Source organism: Opisthocomus hoazin, chromosome Z (assembly GCF_030867145.1).
Source record: "Opisthocomus hoazin isolate bOpiHoa1 chromosome Z, bOpiHoa1.hap1, whole genome shotgun sequence".
NCBI lineage: Eukaryota > Metazoa > Chordata > Aves > Opisthocomiformes > Opisthocomidae > Opisthocomus > Opisthocomus hoazin.
The window spans coordinates 34,655,300-34,669,704 of record NC_134454.1 but is presented as its reverse complement, the minus strand read 5'-3'; positions in this window follow the sequence as shown (position 1 = coordinate 34,669,704).

Sequence of the window (14,405 nt, the reverse complement as noted above, 5' to 3'; positions counted from 1 at the left end):
GCTGACCGGCCTGTAGTTCCCTGGGTCCTCCTTCTTGCCCTTTTTGAAGATTGGAGTGACACAGGCTTTTCTCCAGTCCTCAGGCACCTCTCCTGTCCTCCAGGACCTTTCAAAGAGGATGGAGAGTGGCTCAGAGATGACATCTGCCAGCTCCCTCAACACTCATGGGTGCATACCACTGGGGCCCATGAATTTGTGGGTGTCCAGTTTGCTTAAGCAATCTCTCAGACAGTACTCCTCAACCAAGGGAAGGTCTTCCTTTCTTCAGGCTTCCTCTCTTACCTCCATAGCCTGGCATTCCTAGAGGGCTGGCCTAAGCACTAAAGACTGAAGTAAAGAAGACATTCAGTAACTGTGCCTTCTCTATATATCCGCTGTCACATACATATGTTTTCATACACGTTATGAAAACACCAAAGTACTGGAAAAACTGAAAATGCAGAAAGATTATTTTGTTACTATAAGGACAGCTCTTTTTTTTCAAGAGATGTTGCAGGAAGAGGTGTTTCTCACACTCTCCTCTGGTGTTCCTGGCACTGCCAAGCAGATGACACCAGTGCAGGTAAATCAGTGATCTGATTCACTATAGTAGTTCATATGATTTGGTACGGCTAAGCCAAAAGATAGCAGAATTACAGTACACAAAATGCAGAGAAAAAGTGCTTGTGGGTACCAGAAAAATGTAAAATTTAAAAAAATAAAAGCCATGGAATTAAAAAACAAACCTCAACCACAATCATATTATAATGCAGTATATATCAAGGAGAGCTAGGGGAAGGAGAGGATGGGTGAATGAAGAGAAGAAATCAGACAGCTGAATATTAAGTCAGAAGATTAATAAAAGCAGACCACATTTCATCAAAGTTTCCCAGTATATCAATCAATCTAAATGAGACTCTTTCCATTACAATGAGAACAGCCAGTCTGAAACAGTGACCACTGACTGATGGATTAGAAGTGGATTGATTTAAAGATCATAAGAAAAGAATGAAATGACCACTCCCCTGGGTACTATTAGTACCCTGAAGAATTAGTAGATCTCCCGCAGTAAAATAAAAAAGAGCATGGAAATAGGGACCATACATTTTCTGAAGGGCCAAAATATGTATCCTCGGGAAAAAGACAATGTAATTCTTTTTTTCTTCCTGAGTAACTCACTCACAGATATTTATCACAAATATCTATGAGACACATGACTGCAGGGTAGTACATTTTATTCCATACATGTCAGCAATGTATGCAAAGCAGTTGGTTGTCACGTGGTAGCAAATAGGTAAATATGCAGATGTCATTCTTTCTGTTTCCTGGTATGGATTTGCCTTAAAAGAAACAAAAAATTAATAATAAATCATAAAATAATAATCAGTGCATAATAAAAAGAAACTGTATTCCTAAGCAAATTTCACTGTTATTTAATGATATATCAGTGCTATGGTGAGCAGAGATATGTCAAAATACTGTAAACGAAGATGTGATCCTCCACATAATTTTACACATCTATCTACACGCATGCACACAAGTTTTGGACTGTCTGTATAGTGTCAGAACCTGAAACTGGATGTCAAACTTGATATTCCCAGTTGTGACTTTGGTCTTTCGGCAGCCGCCACCATGCCCTTGTCTTCCATTGGCATTATTCTTGTTCACACATTCTTCTCCGTCTTTGACTAGTGCTCAGGTCCCATATGATCTTTAGTTTGGATAGAAAGCTTGCAAAATGCTGCAAGTGACAGATTATGCTCAGAAGCCAGCTGTTTGCAGGAAATATTTGGAAAGCTCGTGAGTAAAAATCAGAGAGATACCGCTGGTGTTTTCAGACATTCTTTTTAATCTTCAGTATTCTTATTGACAGGATGATAATGGCTGCCCATAGGACACCAGCCAAACAACCATATCAATCCACTTTGTCACAAGGACAATGATACCTTGGCCAGTTGAACCACCTGGGCTGTCAAGGAATATATCCCTTTGTTAACAGCTGCTATGTACTTGCAATGTATAAAGTCTTTTCCATGCTAGAGTTGTCTTCAAATTCAGCTTTATTAAAATTTCTTGAATATATACATGCATTTTAAAAACATAGCCTGTAATTTCTTTGTGGCATTACTAAATCTTCCTTCATTAGTTTATTACTTTTTCATATGCAATAGCAGAAATAAAAACCAAATATAATTAGTGAAATACAATGGGTATATTCTGTGATATTGTTGTTAAATATGTTTTTCAAAGCTTTTCCTTTTAAGGATCAGAAATGTGTCATAAGATTTAGCATTAGTGCTTAAAAAAACCCTCTTTTTTTAACTCAAAAAAAGCAAATAATTCTAGCTTCTTTTATTTTCACTTTTAGCAAACATTCCACTAGGTAATATTCCACCTGAGACTGAATAATACTGAAATGAAATAACCATATACATTTTACAGATTAGAGATTAAAATACTTCTTTTAAATCTTATGTTCCATCACACACATTTTTAAAGTTGAGGTGTTGAATCGAATGTATCACAAATAACCTTCAGAATAAACTCCTTTTATCATGGAATTCCCTGTGGCAAGGTCAAGAGCTTCCTTAGTTTGACTCTCCTTAAGGATATGGCAAAATTAGATACTGGCTAGGAAAACCAGCCTTTAGAAATTAAGGAAGATAACATGTTCAATATAATCCAGTATGTCTCTTAACACCTAGCCTGTGTTGTCAGTTCCCCCGGTTTGATCCTGAGACAATAAAATATGTCATTTTCTTCAGGCTCTGACTGCTGAAGTATCTGTATTTGAATTTTTCTCTCTTCAATGTGTAATGTTCTGTTCCTCAAACATGAAGGCTGAAAATAATATTAGTTACATTTTTATTTGTTTTTCTGGTTGTTTAATTTTAAATATTGTATTTTTGAAGGCTTATAAATTCTGAGGCACAGCTCCCTGAATTCATGAAGATGATGCTTCTGAACCTAAAGAACTTAACACCTTTAAACCATACTAGCTGGTTATCTTGTAAATCTAAGCCATACTTCAGCAGTTAGTGTGATTGCAAATACTAATCTCTATTCAACATTGAGTATTAAGGTTTGTTTCAAATCTGTTTGGCTAACTGAATTTTAAAATTACCTTTTATGTTTCAGGCAAGGAATAAGAATGAGGTGTAGTAGCACATGCTCATAGAAAGAAATGAGTCACTTTTGATGACAATAGTAGCTTTGTGTGTTGAAGGGTGCTGAGGGACGACTCAGTCACACCCTCACACTAGCGTGTGGCAAGGGTTCAGTGCTACAAAGCCTGTCAGAAATGTAGAACCATAGTCTACAGGCACATTTTTAAGAAGTAGAAAAGTGGATCCAGCTACGTTTTCACCCAAGTCTGAGTTCTAGATCAAGTCAGTCTTGCTAATGTTATCATGGCTCTTGAGAGAGAAAGAAACACACTTGGATACATGATGACTTCTTACACTACCATTGTTACGGTAGAATAATGCTTATTTAGGAGTCAGAAGCAAGCCTCAATTAGTTAAATTCTAACTACTAGCCTATTCTGGTATCATTAAAATACCTTTTTTTAAGCTCTGATCCATTATATTTCTTATATCCCTCTGAGCATTTTGTGTGACTCTATGTACTTCAGAGCACAGAGATGCTGAGAAAAAAATGTGAAAACAAAGATACCTAGATTTTACAAAATACCTGAGTTTAAAAAACCTGGTCAAGATTACAAGACATTTTTAAATGCAGAGATCTAAGAAACAGCGTTCTATCAAGAGTTTGGGAATATTTCTACAAGGTGTGAATTTCCTCTGGGTGTGGAACAAATTAGTCTGAAGAGAGCAGTGGCCCCTATATGTACCACTAAAACAACACATAGTTCACGTCCTGACCATACTTTTCCCCTCCACATCCCACAGAATCACAGAATTGCAGAATCACAGAATGGTAGGGGTTGGAAGGGACCTCTGTAGGTCATCTAGTCCAACCCGTCTGACAAAGCAGGGTCACCCGGAGCAGGCTGCACAGGAACGTATCCAGGCAGGTCTTGAATATCTCCAGAGAAGGAGACTCCACAGCCTCCCTGGGCAGCCTGTGCCAGGGCTCTGTCACCCTCAGAAGGAAGAAGTTCTTCCTCATGTTCAGGTGGAACTTCATATGCTTCAATTTGTGCTCGTTGCCCTTTGTCCTGTCGCTAGCCACCACTGAAAAGAGTCTGGCCCCATTCTCCTGGCACCCGCCCTTCAGATATTTATAGGCATTTCTAAGTTCCCCTCTCAGCCTTCTTCAGGCTAAACAAGCCCAGCTCCCTCAGCCTTTCCTCATAGGACAGATGCTCCAGTCGCCTCATCATCCTCATAGTCCTTCCCTGGACTCTTTCCAGTAGCTCCTCATCTTTCTCGTACTGGGGAACCCAGGACTGGACACAGTACTCCAGATGGAGCCTCCCTAGGGCAGAGCAGAGAGGGAGGAGAACCTCCCTCGACCTGCTGGCCACGTCCCATTCATGCTGGATCTGTTTCTGCCCAGTAATACCTATCCATAACATAAATAATTAGAAATAAGCTATTTCTCATAGACATATTTTGTTCTTACTCTTCTATTTAGTGGATGTCTAACACCATTACACTAAACACAGGTGTTCATTTCCTTTTTCTAAATAGTAGTCTATATATATTTGACACTCAGTGATGCTTTTTGTCAGATCTTGTGTAAATAATACACATTTTAACTGGGAGTTGAAAAGTGGCATTTCTTCCTTGCACAATTACTTTCAGGAAGTGTGTTTTAAAACATCCTTTAAAAAATAAGCAATACAAGTGCCTACCTAGATAATATGCTGTTATAACTGAAAGGAAGCTTCGTCTAAATGTGAACGCTAATGAACAGCAATAGTGGCCTTCCACAAGCGATAGATCACACTGTTCCAAAGCTCATTCATTGAACTTACACAAGTTCAGAGCAACAACTCATGCATTTACATACCCTCACGTTGCACTGCTCCTCTGACCTTGCACAACGTCTTGTCTTAGAGATGTACATACAATTCAGCCATTTTCAGAATCTATGAGGAAAAATGAATTATGCTTATGGGTAACTGGGACATGAAAACATCAAAAAGAAATAAAATATATTGGTCTAAAACATGTCCTGAAAAAGAGATAAAAAGATAGGATAGAAACCAAACATGGTGATAATAAGTAGCTGACACAGTATTTCTCATTTCAGAAGAGGAGGAAAGAGCCACTGCTATGCAATATGTCTAATTCTGGTCATCCACAGCTTCACATGCCTAAATCATACTGTGTGTTTGTTTGCTGGAAATCACATAATAAATAACTGGGATATGGCTTTTATTTTGTTGTGGGCTTGGGGGTTTTTTTACATTTTTTAAATTCCATTGTAAAGGCAGCCCTAAACAACCCAAAATCACAGCTAAACTAAGAAGTAAAACAGCAACACAAGGATTAACATCCTGATAATTATCTACATATCTTTTGCTGTGAAACTGCTCTGAGAAATAAATGCACTCTAAGTAAGATCAATGCTAGTGAACGAGACAAATCTTAGTTCATGCTGTTACGTTCTCGTGAGACAAATGTAGTGACTAGCAGGTACTGAGACAAAATAAACACAGAGAATAAGAAAAAGAAATGAAACCTGACAGCTGATAGAAATAGGACAAATACTGTGACAAATCTGTCAAGTGCAGATACCATCACAATGAGCTAAAAGACAATGTTAAATTAGAAGTGGAAATGAGACACTATTTAAGCAAAATTGCAAATGGAAGGGGAAAAAAGAATACAGCATACCCTGCCAAATGCAGCTTTCATTTTTAGGAGGAGCATGCACCAGACTCCATCAGGACAGGGTCAAATGTATAAAGCAGTTCACACAACTGCCAAAACAAATTCGCATAATGGTAACTGTCAGCATCAGCTTCAATTATATCATTAAATATCTGGATATATACATATTCTAGTCTTATGGCAAGACAGTAACACTGCATTTAAAGTTGTACTGTCTTTTCATTTTAGTAGATTCATGTATACTTACAGATTGAATTTATCTTAATAAGCATGTATGCACTAACATATCTGAAATTACAGTTTACGCTGAAATAAAATTTCTGAAACATGTCTGCAAAGTGTCACTTTTGCTTTGGATGTTACACCACACAGGATGACATGAATTAAAGTACACATCTACCACAAAAATCAGAAGGCAGGAGAGGATCAGCGAACACTGCAATGAAAAAGAAGAGAAAAGGTATCTGAAGAAATGGCAGCAAGAACAAAGCTACCACGTGATAAGAAGAAAGGAAACAAAGGAAAGCAGCAACAGTCTGGCCAGGCTGTGAAATGAAAAATACAAATGATCATTGTTATGGAGCAGAGGAAGTCACTGGTATCCAGTGCTTCTCAAGGTGGACAGAAGAAGGGCTTGAGAGCTGGGGAGAAGAACCAGTAGTGGTACTTTGACTGGGTGAGAAAGAGAAAAATGTCCTCAATGGACTATATGGAGACTATTAAACTTTCCTGATTAAGGAGATTTTGTTTCTACTCTGTTTCTTATCCATTATCAACAGATTAGAACAATACTCATTACAAAAAAAAAAAATCATAAATTACTTATACACTACAATGATGTTTGCTTAAAGCAGTTTTTACATCTTTTGAACTAAGTATCTGAAACAGAATCCAGATTCACTGATAGTGGTCTCATCAATCAAAATGTCACCACTAAAAGATTTGGACTGGGAACAGGCAGCAGAGAAAAAGTATAAATTCACCACTCAGTGGCAGTCAAAAAATTAACTGTCACATTTTCTGTTTCAGTTTTCTGTGCACAGATTTGTGGAATTATCTGGAAAGTGCACAGTAAAGCCATACGCAACGTAAGGAAAACGGGCGCTTCTCAGACAACCTTTCTGGGGGAAAAAAAAAAAAAAAAAAAGCTGTCAAAGTAACTCTTCTACAGAAAATACTCAGCTTCCAAGTGTCTTCATTTCAGGACCTCCTGGTGTTCCCCACCAGGGGGTTGCCTGCACACATCACTTTTTTCCTTTGGAGGTAACAAATACATACAGAATGTCTCTAGTGTTGTTATTTTCACCTGAATTCACACCTAATATCACTCAAGCTTAAAAAATTAAAACATTGCTCACTTATGCTAGCAAAGGACTAAGTTTGTAATTACACAAATGGAAAAAATATTACTAGAGAGAAATAAGAAATAACAAAATACATCCTCAGATCATACCTAAAATTTCTAACTGATTTCTTCAAAGATGCTTGACAGAAGTTAGAGATATTAAGCATACAGAAGCTAATTAAATGGGATGCTAGTCTCCTCTTCCTGAACTCTGTTCCTTACAGGTGAATCTGGAAGGTAGCCTAGATGACAGGAGCCAGGCACTCCAGTTCACACCCACTTCCCAGTCACAGAATCACAGAATCACAGAATGTTCGGGGTTGAAAGGGACCTCTGTGGGTCATCTAGTCCAGCCCCTCTGCCGAAGCAGGGTCACCTACAGCAGGCTGCACTCACCTTCTTTACTGTAAGCAAAGCAGAAGAAGAAGACCACAGCCCTTCCCACAGATTCTCAAGCTGGCCTTCTTAGGTTTTTTTCTTTTAATCAGATTGTCTCTTCTATTTTAGATAGCTTTCTTGCTTGTCAAAATGTTTTCAAGGCTGTCATAATATTTTTATAAGTGTTGTGTCACAAGGAATATTTACTGTATGTACCACTTTATCAAAACTGCAGTCTTTGGTTTGGACAGCTGCCCTGAATGTCTAATCTATAGCTTATGCTTTTTGAACTGGGTGTCACTTCAATAGAGGGCACCTCCCACCACCACCGCAGACATTCAAACACAAACATACGCAGGAGTACTTATGAATTTCTATGGCCGTATAGAGTCACACTGTGGAATAAAAATACTGCTTTGCAAATAGACGAGTAAAAGCTGTGTGCTGAAAACCAAACATCTCCTTGTTATACTCTGCATAACAGAGAAGAATAAAAAATAGAGCAAGAGAGAAAGAAATTAGTGCTTGAAAGTTGTGAAGCATCTGTAGTACAAAGACAGCAGAAGAGTAAAGGGACATGGCTATTTTCCTTTTCATATGCAGGAAGCTATACACCTTAAGATGTTAGCATGAGTCAGTGGGAGACCAAGCACAGTTGCACTCAGCAAAATCTTTTTCTCTCAGTAAATTGATATTTTGTGGTACTTGTTCTTCCTGCCTGTTGAAAAAAAAAAGGTTAAAAGTTATTGACTGGTACTGTTTCATATGTTGTGCAAAAAAACCCCAAACAGCTTTTATCAATTCTTCTCTAGCCTACTGCTCATTATAGCAAGCTGACTCAAACACTGTGCTGACCAAAATCCTAGTTCTGTTGGATGATAACAACAGGTGAGAAAAGTAAAGGCCTACATAATAACACAAATATAAAAGGTTCTCACCTAATAAATCTCTCATTTCACAGAGCATTTTACCTCTACCATATCTGGGCATTCACATCATCTCTGCCAGAATCTCTGCTGTTCCTTTAATGATACACTGCGATTCTGTTAAAACCTTTCTTTCCAGGCTGCAAAACAATGTCCTGCTGCACTCGTATGACAAAGACTAGCACTGGGCTTTCACATAGTACTGCCATGTAGACCTCCAGGTGCCTCACAGAACTTTGTGAAATGGTTAAGGTCATGAGGCTAGCTGCTGAAAAATTCAGAAAGAAAACCCGGATCTCCTGAACTCCAGTAAAAACTCCAAGTACAAGGTCACACTGCATCCTCCATTTCAGTCCTCTTCACAAATAGTTTTGAATTTGTTTTGCTCCCACCATTGAATCAGAGTGTAAGAAATGAAAACAGCCTCCCAGGTAATCAAACATGTCTATGTCTTCAACAGAGTGCTATTACAACCTGACATAAAGTTGGGTAGCAACAATTTTGCATGAATTTTCTCATTGTGGTCACTCTAGTACACGTCCTGCACAAGAAACGTAATGCTATCACAGAGCAATAACGAAATAATTAAATTAGCAACAGAGAGGCACTCCAAAAAAGTGATGAACGATCAAATCACATCTAAAAAATAGTCATAGAAACATAGAATCATAGAATCATAGAATGGTTTGGGTTGGAAAAGACCTTCACAGGTCATCCAGGCCAACCCCATGCAGTGAGAAGGGACCTCGTCAATTAGATCAGGTTGCTCAGTGCCTCATCCAGCCTGGCCCTGAATGTTTCCGGGGATGGAGCTTCCACTACCCCTCTGGGCAATCCATTCCAGTATTTCACCACTCTCATGGTAAAAAATTTCTTCCTTGTATACAGTCTAAACCTACCCTCTTTCAGTTTAAAAACCATTACTCCTTGTCCTATTGCAACAGGCCCTGCTGAAAAGATTTTCCCCGTCTTTCCTGCAGGCCCCCTTCAGGTGTCCCCGCAGCCTTGTCTTCTCCAGCTGAACAGCCCCAACTCTCTCAGCATTTCTTTGTAGGAGAGGTGCTTCGAAAATATCATGATGGCTGATACTTCCTCCACAGTAGGCAACACACAAAGTGAAAGTTCAGGTGTTTGTTGTCGTACCTTACCCTTCGTGTATCTAGGAAAGAATGAACAGAGTGGTGAAACATAAGGTTGTATGTGAAAAGGCTATCAACCCGTCCACCCTCTTGTCCACAGAAAATGTGCATATGAAAAAACCTCATAGCAATTATCTATTGAAAATTCAAGAGCAAATTTGCTGTCTTGAAGAAGTCTCCCAAATCCCACAACCAGTTGCAGAGAGCCAGAGTTAGCAATGTCTCAGCAGAGTTATGGATGTCTCAGCGGTGACTTCATTTAGGCAAAAGCGGTAAGTCAAAGGTGCTTTATAAAATTTAACTGTATTTAAAATTATCAGTATTTAACCATAGTTTGTTCAGAGTGGAGAACATCATGTTTTCACTTAGTAAATATTCAGTATTTGATCCACACACACAAAATAAATCTGCAATTTAGTTCAGTGGACATAAAGATTATATGCTATTGCCTTTTTTGTTGACAGAATGATCTGAGCAAAATTACATTCTGTTGACAAAAATGAAATGAAATGTAGTTGTTGAATACTTTGCAAAATGAATATATAAATAAAGCATTCACAGAAGAGGAATGGCAGTTATTGAAAGCTTATTTTAAAAGTAGGATATTTTAACTCACAGATGATTTTCACTACTCTACAGGATCTCACAGAACTCCCTCAATTCAGAATATGCTTTTGGTAAGACTGTTCATAGTAGTCTTCATACTGGGTAAGGAGGCAGAAAATTTAAGCCTGGCAAAGACAACGTAATTTTAGGCTTAGGTAATAAAGTTTCAAAGTAGTCAGGCTTTCATTTTGCAAATCAAAAACCTGCAGGTGGGGGGAAAACAGTATCAGTTATTTCCGTTTTAAACCAAAGGAAAAGGTGATCCCTTGGCTCTGGCTCCCTGCAAGGGTCCTTGTAACACCAGCAGGTAGATAACTAGCTGCACCCAGCCATCTGAAGCTTCTCTGTCTTTGATTTTTAAGGTTCTTCGGGCAAATACATTTTCACTGTTGCATTCGGTGCTGGAGCAAGTGTTTTCCACCCTGCTCATTTAGCAAGTTTTATACACTAAATCCAAGAATTACTTACCACTGCATTGGACACTTTCTTTTTCAGCAGTTTTTCTGGCAAGCGTTTCAATACTCAACATTTTTTCACTGAAGACATAAACCTATGCTTCAGAAGAAATGAAAAAATTGAAATATGTTTTCAAACTGTAGCCCAAATCCTGTAGCTTCCTTTCAGACTTCCAAAGTCAACAGATCTTTCACCTGAGCGAAGAGTGCTAAAACAAGGCCTTGCAAAATGAACATAGATCAAATAAGCTCTTTAGGTTTGTTTTGCAGATGTTTTTTATAGACATGGCTATGGACGAGGTTCTTATTACAGAAGATACAAGAAAACTGGGGGGAGGAAGAAGGCTGAAATATATCTGTTAAAGCCTTTTTATAAACAGAAACTATTTGCAGCTTGTGGTACTAAATCTACTGCCCTATAATTTTTATAGTCATTAACTGCTATATTTCTTGTGACCACTTGGGACACTGTGACACACCTATAGAGAAAAAAAGTTTGGGTATGACTCTCCAAAGTGGTCTACCGCTAGAAACATACTAGACTCACACTAACTCTGTTTGCTGTAATTATGGCAGCTTGATAGACACAGGCCTTTGGGAAGGCCTTATGTTATACACCCAAGACAACGGAAACTATGTTCAAGTGCATTATTATACATGATGAAGCTTACATATATCAAAATAGAGAGTTATTTTAAAAATATTAAAAATATGGAAAAATAAAATCTAGCCTTTTCCTGTGACAAAATCAAGACTGGTGTTCCATTTCAGAACATTTTTAGAGGTTTGTTACTGGATTATTTCATAGTGTCATTCAAAAATAATAATACACGCACATTTGGCCAATTGCCAACAGTGTATACAAAACTTTGATTATGTAACTTTCATGAATAGGAAAGACTTAATAATCTACATTATTGACATTAGATATAGTATATATAAGAAAGAACATGCTTGCCAGAGCTCTGTACAATTGAATCACATTTTCAGCAACAACATGGAACAAATGTACGTATGCATACATGGGTGGTTTGATATTCATACAGAATTATGTTAAGCTGAAATTCAACAGATAAAAAATTAAAGTGCTAACTATCTACTAAGTAGTGTTGCATATGAGATTTCTTAACCTTTTCTTCTCCCAGTGTAAAAATGTATGCAATGTAAAAGGGCAACTAATTGAACGTTGCCGTAGGAAGGAGTTATTCATCTTTCAAGAGAGCTGATAGAAAATACTTCTTCTCTTTGCACCTTCTCTTTCTTACAGAGATATTGCACATAATCTCTAAATTATTTCCTCATGTCACCTGACTGTTATGAGGCATTATTTTTGGTCACCAATGGACTACTATTTTGCTACTTCAAGCTTATATGAAATACGAAAAGACAGTATCACATGTTAAAGCAATTATTTCCCTAAGAACTGTTCAAATCAGTCAGAAAGGCTGAGAAAAGCTGTCTTTTTTTCCCATTCCTGTTAAAATCAGACAGTTTAGCTAGGTGCCCTCACAGCTGCCTTTTAGTTAGAGAAATGTACACTTACTGCCTTGCATGTGATGCAAAATCTTACCCATCCAGTTATCTTCTTGGTTAGCCTTTTGGGTGAATTTTCTGCAACTTATTATTTAAATAGACAGAAGTTATTGGGTTTTGCTTGAGACTGTAAAACTACCATCTAGAGCCAAATGCAAAGTCACATCAGCAATGTGTAAGTTTCCCAGGCAGCTCTACCAAAGTACCATGATCATCCTAATGACCTGCTGTTTTGCCTGGGACATTAAGTGAGCCAAAAGCCTTAACCAAGCCAGATGATGTATTCATTGTGAGCAGGACATAGGAGTCCAGTACAGAGGATTCCCATAAATTTGGCCTGGTGCCAAAAAGGAGAACAGCAAGGTATCGATTTGACCAAAATACGTATATGGTATGAAGAAGCAAAATTAAAAGAAACCTTTCCCACACAGCAGAAAGACTAGATATGCAGTAGGAAACCTTAAAAGTATTTTCAACCTAAATTAATATAAGAAGCTGAGATAAACACCGTGAAATTTTACTACATCTAAGCAAATGCAAGCAGAAATTACTTAAGAGTATCAAGGACAATGACAGATCCTCAGAAGGGTACAAGAAACGGTTCTTTAAATTATCAGTCAAAAAACATCCTTTAAAAAAGCTCATCAATTATTTGAAGAACAAAATAAAATATATGCCTTTTCAGCCATTCTCCTATCCACTCATCAGAAACCCTTCAACTAGCATGAAAAAATCAAAGACAGTACAGGTATATTTAGATAATACCGGTACATTAGATAGTCCTAATTAATAGGCAGCTACTATTTGTGTAATAGCTTCAAACGTCCTCAAGCTCACTGCAAGAGCTTGCAAATTAGTTTAACTTTGTAGTGTCCCTAACGTGTTTTGATGGCAGAGAAGTTACACTTAGTTTTACAGGTCTTCTGTGAGAAATAAATGCTAGACTCATGTAAATTACAAATGTATGTGCAGTTTCTAAAAACACACGGAATTTTGTATGTCAGAACAAAGACAGATTAGAAGTCATTTGACAAACTTCAATAAAATGTGACCACTGTGCACAACCAACTAAACAGAGAGAAAAAGTAAATGAAAGTGCAACGAGAAGAATCAGTACTTCAAAAAGGTTGCATAAAATCTTAGAGTAAAGCAATAAATAACAAGAATCAAGAATGCTGTGATAAAAATGAATGAAAAATAAAGCACAGGATGAAATTATAAATAATAAATGATTACAAACACATAAAGAGTAAGAAGGTGGTAAAGGAGGCTGTGGATTCCTTGAGGGAAGGTGAAGGAACAAAGCATCAGACAATGTAAATATGGCTGGGAAAATGAATTGCTAGAATGAGAGAAAGATTTTCAAGGTGAAAGGAAATAACAACTAGAAATGGAGTTAAAAGATGTACCAGAATAAATGCGGAAGCAAGAAAGGAAACATTTGGTGTAACTGAAAATACAAACTCTCTGTAACTAGGAGACGTAGCATCCCAACACTGCAAAGTAAAGACCAGCTGAGAGAAACACTCCCAAAAAAAACATTCAAAACAGGAATTATTGACCTTGTGTTTATTTACTGACATAAAAGGCAGAGTAATATCCTTCTCCATAGGCATGGCTTAGTCTGCAGTGGCTGAAAGAAATACATCTAACTGAAATACTGGGATTCTCATGTAACAAAACTGCTGGCTGTTATTAAAGGTAGATCCAAAGAACATAAACGAAGGAATTAGAACTGGCTTGTATTTATTTGGTTTGAACTGGAATATCTATTATCTTCTGCAAAGCTATCAAGAGTCTGAGTTCCTTCCTCAGTTTTTAAGAATTGGGGTTAATATCCGCTTACTACCTCAGACTTAATACATTGCTAAGACTTCATGTGTCAGCTTCATATTTAGATAAATAATAACAGAAAGCACAACAAAATGTTCTCTATTGTTTCTAACCTTCTGCAAAGCCTTCTGCATCATTAGGATTTCCATTTTGATAGGAGGAGACAAGAAACACTAGCCAGATGTTATTTCAGACTGTTAAGCCATGATTAGCTCAAGGAGTCTTACAAAATTTTCCCATCTTTTGGACTCTAGATTTGCTTTCTTCATATGGTTCCTTCACCCAAGACATGTTAATTAACTGTTCTGATATCTTTAATTAAAGCCATATTAGTACTGAGACACCTAATTTTTGGAGTCCTCATGTTTGTACCTCTTAAAGGCCTTAGTGAAAAGTCTTATCAGGAA